At 31.9% G+C, this 15,654-nt stretch overlaps 2 long non-coding RNA genes across 3 annotated transcripts in view; both read left to right on the plus strand.

The window, feature by feature from the left end:
- Positions 1–401: 401 nt before the first annotated feature.
- Positions 402–10,223, plus strand: LOC111086911. Of its 2 annotated transcripts, none has more exons than XR_002611623.1 (5): positions 402–1,167; positions 2,409–2,486; positions 2,846–2,895; positions 8,814–8,924; positions 9,868–10,223. It is a non-coding gene; the product is annotated as an uncharacterized LOC111086911 (long non-coding RNA). The 2 variants fall into 2 exon arrangements; XR_002611624.1 differs by having other exon boundaries at positions 402–912.
- A 1,815-nt stretch (positions 10,224–12,038) lies between these two features.
- LOC111086912 overlaps positions 12,039–15,654 on the plus strand; it is a 16,932-nt gene continuing 13,316 nt past the window's right edge. The window contains exon 1 of the long non-coding RNA XR_002611625.1: positions 12,039–12,653. This is a non-coding gene — a long non-coding RNA (uncharacterized LOC111086912). The remainder of the gene's footprint in view (positions 12,654–15,654) is intronic.

The following is a 15,654-nucleotide window of genomic DNA, read 5'->3' on the forward strand; positions in this document are numbered from 1 at the left end:
TCTGCCCACCACGGGTATCGAAACCCAGTTTCTAGCGTTGTAAGTCCGCAGACATACCGCTTGCCACTGGGGGGTCATTATGTAGTTAATTTTGTTATTATGTAATCACTTATCCATATGGTCAGGAAAACAATTTATTGAACACTCACAGTATCGAAGTTTCTTGACTGATATTGTATTTTCTCTTAAAATTCGAAATATTTTTTTAATTTGTTATAATAAGAAAAAAGAGTAAGTAACTTCAAAATTATTAAAATATTAAGAAAAGCGTGTGTGTATGAGCAAAATAGCTCAGTTTCTTTTATTTTCATACCCGTGGTGGTAGTTCTGATGAATCATGAGTTTTAAACTTCATGGCTTTGGAGTAAAATGTTGGTGTATCATGAATACGAAACCTAACGGGTTTGGAGTTAAACAGTGGTACATCGCGAGTATAAAACCTAATAGGTTTGGAATCAAATACTGAGATATAATATTTAAATACTTATGCGTGTGATAGACTTAGGAAGGTCTTAATTTTCAGTAACTTTTATGGTCCCTTATAAATCTAACTGAAGTATATTTATAGCAACAGAACGAATATTGCGACGGAAAAGTAATCGCATATTACTAAGAATAAAGTAAAATGTTAACATTTATTTTCCCAAACGCCTGGTGATATGAATTCCCCTACCCTGGTAAATGAGGCTGGTAAAAGTTCATCAACATTAGATTTCAAATATGATGATTGTAAAGTTTTATGAAAAAATTCCATTTGGTGTGGAATTGTATTCAACTTATCGCTAAGCACGATAGTGCTCAGTATTTCGGGATAGGCCGAGAAAAAATAATGGCTGCCGCATACACTCTATTACTTTTTTCATCTATGATGCTTACAAATAACTGCTAAAGTTGAGTTACAGCCATATTTGAGTAAGTAATTGCCATTGTCGAGTGTTTCAAACATGTGAGACTCCCAGTATCATTGAAAAGTGGAGAATTGGGAACTAGCTAAAGAGCCAAAGTGTTCATCTTTTTTTTTTCTATTCCCACACTAGCCAAAAAATTTGTGAAGTTTTTTTAATTACTTTAGTACGACAGGAAAGCATTTTAAGAGCACTTGGGAACAGTTTATGACTAATCACGGTAGTGCTTAATATAAGCTATAAGGAAAATCACAATTCTATTGTAAGTGATGTTATCATAACCCTTTGAAGTTAGTTTTCTTACAGAAATCTATTTTTTCGTTAAAATCTTATGTATATGGTGAAACAGGAATTACCAGCCAATAATATATGAACATTAGATGACTCAATGTTCATCTATTATTGGCTGGTAATACTCAATGCTTTGTACACTATACAATCAATGTCTTTAGGGAGCCAACCCTTATATTATGAAATGAAGGAGTAAAAAAAAAAATCAATACACATAATATTAAATTTTATTACACACATTCGTATAATAAACTAACTTTTATTCAGGAGAAAACATGTCACAAAATAAGTAACAAAACATTTTGTAAATGTAAAATGATGTAGAGATGGCAGTGCCAAAAATAATGCAAACACGAATATATAGGGATGATACACCTATACATTTTTCATATGTTCTATCTGTCGTGTAGGTTCTTCAACAATAAGGTGAAGATTATGACCAGTGGTGATTAATAATCTATTTTAGCCAATTGTATGGTGTAATATAAATATCTGAGGTTATTTTTACAAGTGCAATGAAGAAACTGACAAACTGATATGATATGAACAATATGTATTACCATTGAATTATAAAAATAAAAATGTTCAGTTACCAACTTATTTCAATGAAATTGTTTAAAAAAAGAGAGAGGAAACAAGTAATAAAAATGTTTTTGCAAAGTATGATGTAGGGATGGCAATGTCAAAAAGTACAGAAACATGGTACGGATGAATACACAAGACCATACAAAAATCAGTACACAAGTAACCAAATCTTTCCAAGAATAACTTTTATCTACAACTAAATGTTGAATTCCTGTCAGTTGCATGAATTCAGGTTTGAGTAAAAGCATTTAAACTGAATAGTGCTAAACAGTATTACAGTGGCTAATAACTATAAGCTTGTAAGATTGACTCAATACTTACTGGCTACTTATTTAGGGATTTTTGTATGGCTTTGTGTATTCATCCCTACCTTGCTTCTGTACTTTTTGGCATTGCCATCCCTACATCATACTTAATTCTTGCAAAATGTTTTTTATTACTTGGTATAAATAACAACTGAAAATATGTTGATTTTCTTATTCACGCTTTGTCTTTCAGTAAAAATAATTAATTCTTACTCCCAAGTTTTAAAATGTATTGTTTTTACACTATTATTTGCTTCAGTCTATCTGTTTTTCTCAGTGTGTCTATGTATACTTGTGTAAATGTTTTAATTTTCTTTAACAGGGTCACTTTGCAATAGCTGCCAAACATCACATAACAATTGCTGAAATGTAAGAAATTGAAATTATTGATGAAGAAAAGGTAATTTTAGATTTGCATTATTGAAAATCACAAGTTCATAAAATCGTTGTTTGGGTAATAATGACATATTTACAAACACATCAGTTATCTTTTTGTTAGCTGTTGAAAATTTTCCATCGTACTTTTAAGATATGAAAATCAATTGTCCCATTCTTGTCATCTGTGTAAGAATAAAAACAAAATAACTTAACACTAAACTCTTTGTAGTATTAAAAACAAAATAAAAATGATTGTATTGTTCAGGAAGAAATTATCAATTCAAGAAGAATTAAATATATGATTTGACTACAAGATAGATATTTATAAAACATTGGTTACTTTGTGAAAGAATTTAATAGAAATGTATAATTTTTCGATAGTCTTGAAGAAATACTTTGCAGTGGAAGACATGATTTAGTATATTCCACAAGTATGTATATCAGTTTGATAATTTCACATGTTTATGAGAAGTGTTATATTGAAGTTAAAGATATTGTAGTAAACAACAAAAACTACTGGCATTTATGTCTGATTGCTTGCTGATTTCATGACATGCTTTGGTATAAAAAGTGTGATTAAGCCAGATGTTTGACCTAAGTATTAATTTCTGTCCATGCTGAGAATAAATTCTGTAGACCTTAGAGCAATATTTAATCAATTTTTAAGTGAGATTTCTTTTTGATTTGTATCTGTTGATTTTGGTGAAATCCAAAACATAGAATGCTTAAAATAATTAAGGAAGAATCAGAGTTTTCTACATTTTAATTATGCCAATGCACAATTATTTTTACTATATAATGTCAGTAGCTCCCTCGAGTTCATTTTGATGCAGATCAAGTGTCAGGTGACCAGTTGTGTGATCTTACATGCACATTTCAATTATATAGAAAGGTGAAAGAAGCACAGTGTGTTCTTAATTAGTTGTTTGGACAACTGCAAAGTATGTAGAGATACAGGTTGATAGAGGAACATGCCATTACTCCAACAAAGACATTTTGACATTTCTATTATGTTGAGCAATAAGTTGGCTAGAAGAAAGACAAGTGTAAGAAGTTGTTGAATAATGGCTACAAGTCTCATGAAGTTTGGTTAACAAGATGCAGTTGGGTGGTAACCTGGACAGGGTAAGCCATTGTCAACAACCATGCAATATGACTATTATCTGCCTGCATGGATTCAAACCAACTAGCAGGCTTCAGCTCCTTAACAGAATGAATAGTTTATAACAACAACTGGACAACAAATCAGTAAGTGGTGAGAAACAGGCTTAATAGGGGTTGGCTTTTTTTGCAAACAAACAATGGCATGGTTTCTCTATCTCTTTGTGACAAAGCAACTCATCTTCAGTATGTCCAGAACAAGTGGACTGGTCAAATGACATGAGAACAAATGTCTTGTTTTCAGGTTAGTCACACTTTACATTGCAGCCAGGTAAAAGATGTGTGTACACATGTGTAGAATGCCTGAAGACATAAAAACAACATACACATTGTAGTGGTGGTAAACTGGTGTGGGGCAAGATCAATATCATGAACAAATTGAACTTTATGTACTATGACATGATTCTGTAAATGTCATACAATATAGGGATGCAACCTTAAAACCATTATAATTAGCCATATACAGGTGCAATTTGTCAGAACATTCTTCTTATGATTGATAACACACAACCATATCCTCATCATGCGAAGCAATTGGGTATTTTTAAGTAATTTTTACAATTGCTTCAGTTTTAAGAAAGAAAGTAAATAAAATGTAGGTTTCTAGGTTTGGAACACATACATGAAGAAATGGCATAAGTAAGGATGCATGTATTGCAAAATTAGGTCAATAACTAGGCAAAGCATAGTTAGCTAGTAAGTTAGTATTGAGAACCACGAATTAAAGAGTTATAAAAAATAGAACTAATGCCTAGCACCCCAGTAAAGATGCTTAGAAAAATGCTAGTCACAAGTTTGGCAGTGATAAGTTACTGATGCCGACCTAGTAGTACAGTAAAGGCCACTAAAAAGTTTATGATAGCATCTAAAATTGGTGTTTTTATGTAGGATTCATTACTACAAACTGGAGTAGTAGTATAAAGGAGAAGGCAGCCAAAGCACTCACCATCACAGTAACCAATTACTTGAGAGTTTGGTTCCTGTTTTGGAAATGCCCAATGAGTTGCAGAAATTAACCAATGAAGTATCATAACTATTTGTTTGTTTGTTTGTTTGTTATGGATTTCTTGCAAAGCTACACGAGGGCTATCTGCACTAGCTATCCCTAATTTAGCAGTGAAAGACTAGTGGGAAGGCAGCTAGTCATCACCTCTTGGGCTGCTCTTTTACCAATGAATAGTGGGATTGACCATCACATAATAATGCCCCCACGGCTGAAAGGGTGAGCATGTTTGGTGTGGTGGGGATTCGAACCTGCGACCCACAGATTGTGAATCGAGCCGGGCCTACATAACTATTTGCGTGTAGTTTATGTATACTTCTTGGAAACTCGTAAGAATAAAGAGAAAATATCAGTTCACCAGGGGATAATTAGCTGTTCAGGATGAATAAAGTGTTCTCCATCTCAGAACAGCAGTTCTCCAGGAGACTAACAAGTTTTTCAAGAGTGGACAATAGTTCTCCAATTTGGGAAATTCTATCCATGATGAAGGTATCCAATTTGCATTGATACACCTCCTCAACTTTGATGCAAGTAAGATTGCTATTTCTCTTGTTCAATCAATGTAGTTTAGGATAAAATAGTAAAGCAATTCATATGAAGATAGTTAATGTGTGTAATAGACTTGAATATCTCCTAGGTGAACCATGTTGTTAATATTGATTAACTTTAAAGTTGGATTGTTAAGAACTAATGGATTATTAAGGGTTAACTCTTGTTATTAAAAGGTGTATGTCATTGTAAGAACTCAAATAAAAGTGATGTATCTTGTTGAATATCAGTCTCAGAATCAATTTCTTTAGTCTAATCATAAATCTCCTCGAGTTAGTGACTTGTGAACTCCACTTGCCAATGCATTCCTCAATAAAATAAATTTGTTGTAATTGGCAGTAAAGTCGATACTCCAATGACTAGCCCTAAAGGCACTGCCCATTACACATGCTCAACTGTTTAACAACTTCCTTGAACAAGAGAGTATCAAGTGAATGGGATGGCTAGCAGGCTCACCTATCCTGAATCTGATTGAACATGTATGAGATAATCTAGGAAGACAAGATACATCTTCTAGCAATGTTGTGAACTGGAAGCAACTTTGATGGAAGTGTATGTGTGCCATATAGTCTAGAAATTTGTTTATTTTCTCATTTTAATCTTGCACAATATCATCAGCAATCAATATTAACTTCTGATCAAAGCAAGCTATATATTAAGAGTGAAACTAAAATTTAACCTGGTAATGAGTATAGCTAATTGAGTATAATTTTCTTACATTCTTACCTTTAAGAATTGAATGCATTGTTTCACCAGTTGGGTACCCTTGCTGTTGACAAAATTTTCAGCCATAAACCCAATAGTGTGTAATGAGATTCAACCAGCTTAGAAGATTTATGTTAGTTCTAAATATATATAATAACCTAATAATTCAAAAACATCTCTTTAATAAAAGTATAATAATAAAATTAAAAAATACTAAAAATTAGATATATTAAACATTGTAACCAATACTGCTAAGTAAAGAAACAACGGAGTATACCTTACTTATGGAATACACAAACACTAGGTGTGGACTTTGGTGGTCATGCATCTTAATGTCAAAGATTTTTTGATATTTCTTGAACTGTAAAGAGTGTAGTATCAAATGAGTATCTATGGACATGTACTTCAATAGTAAACACTTACATATTAGATCTCATGAACTGGTCATTTGATACTTGCTTTGCATAAAAATAAATCTGGAGATGCTATTGACAGTATTTGTGTCTTTTCATAGCTCTAATATAGAAAACTCTAATTTTTAACTTAAATATTTAAAGAAGCATTGATAAATATTCAGGTAATTGACATGTACATTTAGTGCAATTTGAAGATTGTTTAACATTAATGCTTATAAAGCAGACTTAACAAGATTTTGAGTTGATACTTCTGTGCTCATCAATAAAAAAACTGATACAGAAATAAAATGTATTTCTTTATATAGCTATAAGTAATAGTAGATTTAGATCAAATGTTGAAACATTATATCAATCTCACATTTTTCACTGTTTCTGAGAGAATAATCTAACAGGTGACTGTTACAAAGACATTTTAACTTTCAGTAGTTTTGGTATATTTAAAGAATTTAGCAGATAACTAACAACATGCTCTAAATGATTGTGCTTATTATTTAATGTTATGCAACTTTTTGATATCTATTTATCTTTGTTTGTTTGAAGCTAAGCACAAAGCTACACAATGGGCTATCCGTGCTCTGCCCACCACGGGTATAGAAACCCGAGTTTCTAGCATTGTAAGTCCACAGACATACCGCTGTGCTACTGGGGGGCCTATTTATCTTTAATCAATTGAATAAATATTAGGAGTTTATGAAAAGTGGGGAAAAAAGTATGGTGTGTCTTATATATTTAAAAACTCCACTAATTTAGTTAAATGGCTGAAACTTGCATCCATAGAAAGATACATTATTCAAACCTGACAAAAATTTAACTAATTTATGTATAATACAAGAATAGAAACTTTTTTTAAAGTCCTAACTCTAGTTTTTATCTAAGTACTTTTTGTCACCATATACTGGAGGATTTTGAATTTTCACACCAATCTCTGGCTTGTGCATTGTTTATAGCAAGTGTATGTTGTTCTTGTCTTCAATTTGCAGGGCCTCTTTTGATAACCTTAACATATAGTAATCATGGTAGATGTCTTCTCTCATTGTATTATTTAAGCGAGAAGATATTTCTGTCTTTTTATTATTAGACATGATGCTGTGATGTACATTATGTAAAACAGTTATTTCTGCTGCTTACATTGGATTTCACCAATATTTTTTATGAGATTTTTACGTTGCTTTTAAGTAGGTGTTGGATTATTTTGTGTTTTTAACTTCTATTATTTTTGGTTGAATTACACTTAACTTTGTAAGAATGTTTTTGTAGATAAGCCAAAAAAAGAGGCAACATTTTAATATCATTAGTAATAGAATTACAATTATAAAACAAAAGACACAGTAACTTAGTTCATTTCATGCTTTCTTTGTAGATGTTCTTGCTTAACTATTTGGCACTCTTAAAAGGGCTGGTATATTAAGATATTTAGTGCAGAAGCCAAAATACCCAGTTATTCATGACATCATAATATGAAGCAAAGATCTGTGTTCTATCAGATGCCTCTCTTTATTTACTTATCATTTTTAATTATGCTGTTATGATGGAATGTCTAGTTCAAACTGAACAACTAAATTGTTCAGGACATCATGCTTTTTCTTTTGGTTGTTCTGTCAACGAGTATCTTCTTAATGCTGCAAAATGTGCTGCTCATATGGAACAGTACCAGAAATGCTTTGAATTTATGAAGAGGTAAGGTTTAAACAATGCTGAATGTTTCATGGTACCCTTACAGAGAGTAAACTGTGTGCAGAATCACATTGCAGAGATTGTGTTCTATTACTGACCTCTACAAACAGATCTCTTTTCTCTGTTACCTCGTACAAATTAAGATATTCAAGTAAAAACATTTAGCATTTTCTATGTAACCTGATTGTAAGAAATATTATTATAAAAATGTTTCCTTCTGTATTTAATTTCTTCTTTGTTGTTGTGTTCTTCTATACATCTGTATCACATTTAAATGATTCATTTTTCAGATTTTCACAGAAGGCAGGCATGAGACTAAGTTATTAAAGCAAACATTTGCAATGATAAATAGGTTTCTAGCTAAATATGTACAGTATTTGACATATTAAAGATTAAGTGCATGAAAACAAGATGTTAGTGAGAGTACATTAATGTATGTTACAATATGAATAATTCAACAGATCATTAATGTTTAGTGTGTACGTTGTTTGTCTTTTGTATATGTGCTTTGACTTTTGGGTAAACTTTCTGGTAATATTTTTCATGCATTTTGTTGGATACAACTTTATTAAAATCATATCAAATCTTGAAGAAGAATGCTGTTTATTTTTAAAATATTTATTGTTTATTATGTTTCAAAAATGTTACTTATGATAATAACATGTAAGATGTAATAATAACATTTTTGAGTAATCATATTTTTACATTCATCTGTTTTTGAGACATTGTTTAGCATTAATCTTTTAATAAACCTAGAGAAAATTAGTAAGGGTTTTTTTAAAACTTATTTTAAAAGACTTTTGGTTAAAGTATCTATTATAAGTGTTACTTATGCCCACAGGTGGCAGCATCATTCTTAGAAAACCCATTGTCAAAATTCAGGGCAAAAGAATATTAAATATTCTCCAGGACAGCCTTATGTCACATGTCTATTAATATGCCTAATACACAGGTATTGAACCCTTATATTTTATTCATTTTTTTTACTACAATATCTATACTTTATATTTCTAAGTATCAACTATTACATTACAAGTTAAGTTTTATCTGTTGTCATTAGTTTTTCATTATAGTTTGAACTAGATTTATTCTTTAGAGACTGGGTACATATATAGTCAGTATTCCAACTTTGTATGTTAGTAAATAAAAGATATCTGAACTGTGTTGTTTACAGTCATATGTGAATTAAGTCACGTGGTTGTTCTAGAGAGACTAGTTCAATCGTTGAGATAAATGGTTCTAGTAACATGCAGTTAAACATACACTAAACATTTAATATTATTTGTTGATCTTGCACTTTTCCAAGACAAAAAACTTCAAGACAATTTTTATACAACCTTTGACTTTTGTTTATGTACTTTGACATCTAGGTAAACCTTGTAGCAATATTTTTATGCATTTTTTGTATATATAAAAAATACCAAACTATTTTTTATCATATTTCATGTACACAACCTAGAGAGAATATATAGCTTCTTCTAGACAGCAGAAAGTAATTAGTTAAAATCACAAATTAGTGTAGAGTGAAGAGTTTTCATTATCAGAGACGTTTTAAAATTGTATAATCCTTTAATTAAAAATTAACTTGAGAAAAAATACATAGTTTACAGCACTTTAAATATTGAAATGTTACAGTTTTATGTTTATTCAGTTCAGTCTTGTTAAAATGCTTGATTTTTCTATTTTATTTGGATTGTGAAATATTTTAAAGTTTTCATTTTGAATACAGTGGGAACTGTAAGTATAGTGTTAAAAGTAACAAATTATTGTCATTGGTTATTTTTTGTACTGTTGCTGTACAAGTATGAGCTTCTTCCTCAAATTCTTCAAAACTTTGTTTTTAAAAATATTTTAAACTCAGGTTCTGTAAACATTAATTATTTTATATGTTTTAGAAAATCATTTGAAATGCTGGCTGCTTCCAGTTCAATTGAAATGCAAAAAATCACCCAGACAGTTTCTGCTACATTTGTGGAAAATATATTACAGTTTCATGAAGGAAAAACATCACACACAAGCTAAAGGTGCCTTATTACCACTATTTTGGATATAAAATTTATGACCAAAAAAAAAACACTGGGCTCCACATGTGTGTGTTGTACAACTTTCACATCTGAGTTGACACAGTGGCTGAATATGAAGAGATCAAATATGCCATTTGCAATTCCCATGATATGACATGAGCCTAAAGATCATCTAACTGACTGTTATTTTTGCATGACAAATGTTTCTGGATATTCAGGCAAAAATATACAAAACATTAAATATCCAGATATTGCATCTGCAATGAAACCAGTACCTCATGGGGATGGTCTTCCAGTGCCACATCCACCAACGAATTGAGAAACAGAAGAGTTACCCTGCGGAGAAAACAATGAATCATCTTCATCCTCTTCATCTCGTAATTCTATTCCTGTGGCACCTCAACGTAAACTGCCTCATCTGGTCACACAAGAAGAACTAAATGATCTGATTCGTGACTTGTCTCTATCAAAGCAGCATGAGGAACTTTTTGGCTCTTCTTTACAGCAATGGACAAGATTTTCAGTTTAATAAAGTTGACATAAAAGTTTTTCTTCTCACTACAGCATGCAAGATACTTTGTGTTTCCATGCAAATGTTGATGCACTAATGGAAGAATTAGACTGAACATCATTCTCAAAAATGGACCCTTTTTATCAACTCATCTAAAGTTGGGGTGGAAGCTGTACTTTTGCACAAGGGGAACACCAAGCCATCGATTCCTGTTGCTCATGTTGTGAACATGAAAGAAACTTATCAAAGCATGCAGGTTATATTTGAGGCCATCAATTATGATCAACATAAGTGGAACGTATGTGGTGATCTAAATGTTATTTCACTCCTGCTAGGCCTGCAGAGTGGGTATACCAAAAACTGTTGCTTTTTGTGTATCTGGGACAGCTGAGATGATAAAATTCATTTCAAAAAAGGAATGGCCAGTGAGAGAGAATTACATACCAGGGAAACCAAATATTGAGTATCAACTTTTAGTGAATTCTTAAAATGTATTTCTGCCCTCACTTCATATTAAATTGGGACTCGTGAAGAATTTTGTAAAAGGTATGAACAAAGATTGTAATGGTTTCAGATATCTGTCTGACAAGTTTTCAAAAATCAGTTAAGCAAAAATGAAAGGAGGTATCTTAATTGGGCCACAGATTTAGGAAGCACTGATGGATTATGATTTTGAAACATTAGAAAGAACTTGCTGCCTGAAAATAATTCAAACTTGTTATCAAAAATTTCTTAGGGAACCACAGAGATGAAAACTATGCTGTGATGCTTGGTAATATGCCTGAGAAGTACAGGAAAATGGGGTCTAGGATGTCACTAAAGATGCATTTCTTACACTCCCATATAGACTTCTTTCCAAATGATGTAGGTGCAGTGAGCGATGAGCATGGTGAGTGCTTCCACCAAGATATTTCTACAATAGAACAATAATATGAAGGGCAATGTAATCCAGTGATGGCGGGAGGCTACTGTTGGTTCTTATAGCATGAAACTATGAACATACACAAGAGGCGCAACAAGTCAAGCAAGTATTTTGTAACAAAAAATAATACCATGATGAAAGTTTTGAACATAATCTGAATATATTTTCAGTATATAATCTGATTATACTCATTGCTTTTTTTAAACTGGTATTGTTTTGAACATTCTTAAATGCAATTTTCAATGAGTAAATAAAGTTGTTAAAGAAAAAGTTATTTTCACAATACATAAGAATGTTTTGAAAAAATCTGTTATAACTTGAAAACTAGAGGTGATCAAAAAATGTTTTTGCTGTTTCCAAGTGTAATCGATACTTACTTCCATTCAGAGTAAACTATATACTAAGAGAAAAACTAAAAATCAACACAACCTTCAATATAGTTAATAAATATATACGTTTTTTATGTTCCTATTCATAAAGATTAGAATTTCATCAGTTGGTGCTATCACTGTCAACAATATTTTGGCCATGATGACCACAATTTTCAGTCATAAGATACATCAGCTTATTTCAGATACATTTAGTATGTCAGGTAACTTCTAATTAAGTATATAAACTTGTTTTAGACAAATTTAGTGTCTTAGTTAACTTCTGATTAATTATATTAATAGGTTTTAGACAAATTTAGTGTCTTAGTTAACTTCTGATTAAGTACATATACTAGTTGCAAACAAATCTAATATGTTAAATAACTTATGATTAATTATATGAACTTGTTTTAGACAAGTGTAATGTTCTAATTAACTTCTAGTTAAGCATATATACTTCTTTTAAACAAATTTAATGTGTTAGTGCACCTATGGTTAAGTATATTTACTTGTTTTAGACAAATCTAATGTGTTAGTTAATTCTTGATAATATGTCAGTCTATGTTAACAAATCATTGAAGTTGGCTTCATTCAAACCAAGTGTTTCTGTTGATTTCTGACTCATCAGCTTATTTCAACCTAATTACTGTGTCTATTAACTTCTGATAGTATTTCAGGTGGCTTCAGACAAATCTGTTTTGCCAGTTCACTTCTTATGTATCGTATTACTTTAGTTTATTATGTCTGTGATCTCTTGATGTGTTGACTAATTTCTGTCTCTTCCAAGCATGCAGTTAACAAATATGAAGAAATAAACCCCTCTTTCTCAGATTCAAGGGAGTGTAAACTGCTTAAGGTGAGTTTTAAGTCCCTCTGAATTCAATAATCATCTTTAAAAGATACTGTTCAAGTTTTTTAACATTTATAATAAATATCAACATTATGAAATTAAAACTGTTTGTCATAATTTTAAATTTATTTTTGTAGTGATTTTAGAGTATGCTTGGGTTATTTTGATAAGGTGAGGTTAAAGGATGTTAATCATAAAAGTTTTCAATCTGAAAATTTAAGAAAGGGTAGTAAACAGGATCATTTACTGGAAATTATATAAAATTAACATGTAATCACCAGATATTGTATAACTACTACACAAATGAATCCCTGTAAGCATAAGGTACTCTGTAACTATTACAAAAATGAACCAGTGTAGGTATGAGATGCCATGTAACTACTACACAAATGAATCCTGTAATACAGGGGTGAAATTATAAAAAAAAAAAATGTAGAGGTACTCAGCTGGCTGAAGTGGACCTGTTTTTGAAAAAGAAACATACGTGTAGACATAAAAAACGAAAAAGCAGCTCAAAAAAGTCCCTGTACTAGTTCCCCTTGAAAAATGAGTACTGGCAGAATTTCATCAGCTGCTGTAATAAACTGTACACCACTTTACAATGTGTGTTTAGTATGTTCTATACACCTGGTGGTTATAACTAGAAACAATATTTTTTTTTCATTGAGTTCAGTAAACAAGGATTATTTTAAAAGTGAAGAAGACAAAATATTTTTTAATCAGCTACGTTTAACGTTTGCATTCTCATTGCTAAAGTTAAAGAAGTTAATAATATGTTATCAAAATTATACTTTTTTCTACAATATTGTTGCGTCAGCGAGGTCACATGACTAGTGTCACGCCACGTTTCTAGAACTATCCTGTACCTTGGCGAATGCTCTAGCATTTACTAGATATAGGGTAGTCTGGTATATAAAAGAGGGTGACAACGTGACTGTGTTGAAAACACGACATAGAGTACTTCATGGGTGTTTGAAATAGAGAGAAGTGTATTAAATAACAAGAGACAAAGAGAGCATGGATACAAAGAATTTCTTTCCATGTTAAGAATTGGTGAACATGAGGTTAAGTGTGATAACTAACATGGAATTTATCATTGAAAAATGCAGTGTACATGTGATTTTCATTAGTGACAAGAAAATGTACTAATTTTGTTTTTGAGACTATTTCTAGGGATGGATTTTTCATGGAACAGACGATAATAGCTAAAATATTCACACTATATAGTGAGAAAGAGAGAGAGAAAACACAGTTTTAGCTGGAGTTTTTATGAATACAGATTTATCTGATAGATCTCTTATGCATACTGAAATATTTTAATAAGCAACTCATTTTACTGAATATTTTCTTATTGTTGTTTCACTGCAATTTTGAAGTCTTGAAAATGTAGGCTGTAAGAGTAATGGATGGAGGAGGAAAGTGCCACACTTGTGGCGAAATCTTATAATTTGCGCCACAACTGTTACACGATTTGTAAATGGAAGAAAGCTCCAAAGAAAAGATAATGAAAACATTGACATTTTCTAGCACTAAAAGATGATATTTACATAACCCAAGTCAGTTCAACTGCTATAAGCTGAGCAGTCTCAGGCCCAACTCCTTTCTACTGCAACTAGGATCTATCTACGTGGCAACCAGATGGTAGGCAAAAGATGTTGACAGGTCGGAGAGTTTAGGGTATGTGTTCCCATTGTCAAACAAGGCCAACAGATGGCAGCACAGTCACATGGAGCTGGTTGAATGAAATCCAGAAAAACTAGGGGATTGTGAAGTCTTCAATTCTTTGAACACATCTTCTACAGGCAAGGTTGGGAATGTGTACTCATTAAGCCTGTAGATGTGTTGTTTGGCTTTAGTATTGTTAGGTATTTAACTGAGTTAAATTGTAATTTTGATTTAGTAGTTAAATAAATGCCGATATATATCCAATTTATGATATTTGCCAACAAGATTGATACACAGATTTTTAATACAAATATTTTTCATCCCATTAAGTGACAAATCTACTTGCAAGTTGGATGTGTACACTATTTTGAGAATCGTAAGAATACTAAAGAAATTCGTTAAAAAACCCATGTATTTGGGCTAAAAGTCAGTCTCCTGACTCCGCATAAGAAGCCATTGGTCCTGCTGCCAATTTGTCAACTGAAATCTTTACAGCCTCCTGGCTCGTGTGAAGAAGCCAAAGAACTGCTGCTTGTTGAAGAAAACTGATGCTGCCTGATCCAACTATGCCCGAGCCCATAACAACATTAAAGATGTCTAACATTTCCCGCTCAAGCTCCGAGTAAGTAGCTATTACTAACTTTCTAAAAATCGAATAATGTAGTCAGAAATTGGATGTACAGTGTTTAATATAAAAGAATTAATGAAGGTCGAGTCTGAGCAGTTTTCAATCAATGTGTCAATTGATAACTTACTCATAGTATTAAGTACTTTAATGGATATTATAGAAAATTTAAGTGAATTACCGTTACCTGCTCAGGTTAAAGAATTTAACAGTTTTAGCAGTGAAACATTTCAAGATACCTTCAGTAATCTCGATGTAGCAAAGTATTTTAATGTATTGCATTAAAGTGTTGTTTGTGTTTTGAATCTCAGTCTCCGAGTCAATTCTTTATTTTAACTGTAAATTTCATCCAGTTAGTGAATTGTGTACTCCACTCGCGACTGTAAACTTGGATTTTAAATAAATCTATTGTAAACTGGATTTAAGTCAAACTCCAAACAACTTTGTTTCAGGTTTGTCCTCAAGTTAACAATTATATTTAACAGAACGACTGAGTTAACAAATATCACCTCTTTAGGCATTTATTCACTTTTACTGCATTGTTTTATTATTGAATCAAGCTTTTGTCTTTCTTACCTTGGGCCGAACGCGACACAGTGGTGAGCCTGCTGCTTTGCTTTATAAAAGTAGCAGTCAATCCTGCTTTTCAATTAGAATTATTTGTATAGACAATGGGCAACGCTTAATGCTGCTTACCCTCCCCCCCGCCCCGGTCAG

This window comes from Limulus polyphemus, unplaced genomic scaffold, assembly GCF_000517525.1.
Source record: "Limulus polyphemus unplaced genomic scaffold, Limulus_polyphemus-2.1.2 Scaffold1546, whole genome shotgun sequence".
NCBI lineage: Eukaryota > Metazoa > Arthropoda > Merostomata > Xiphosura > Limulidae > Limulus > Limulus polyphemus.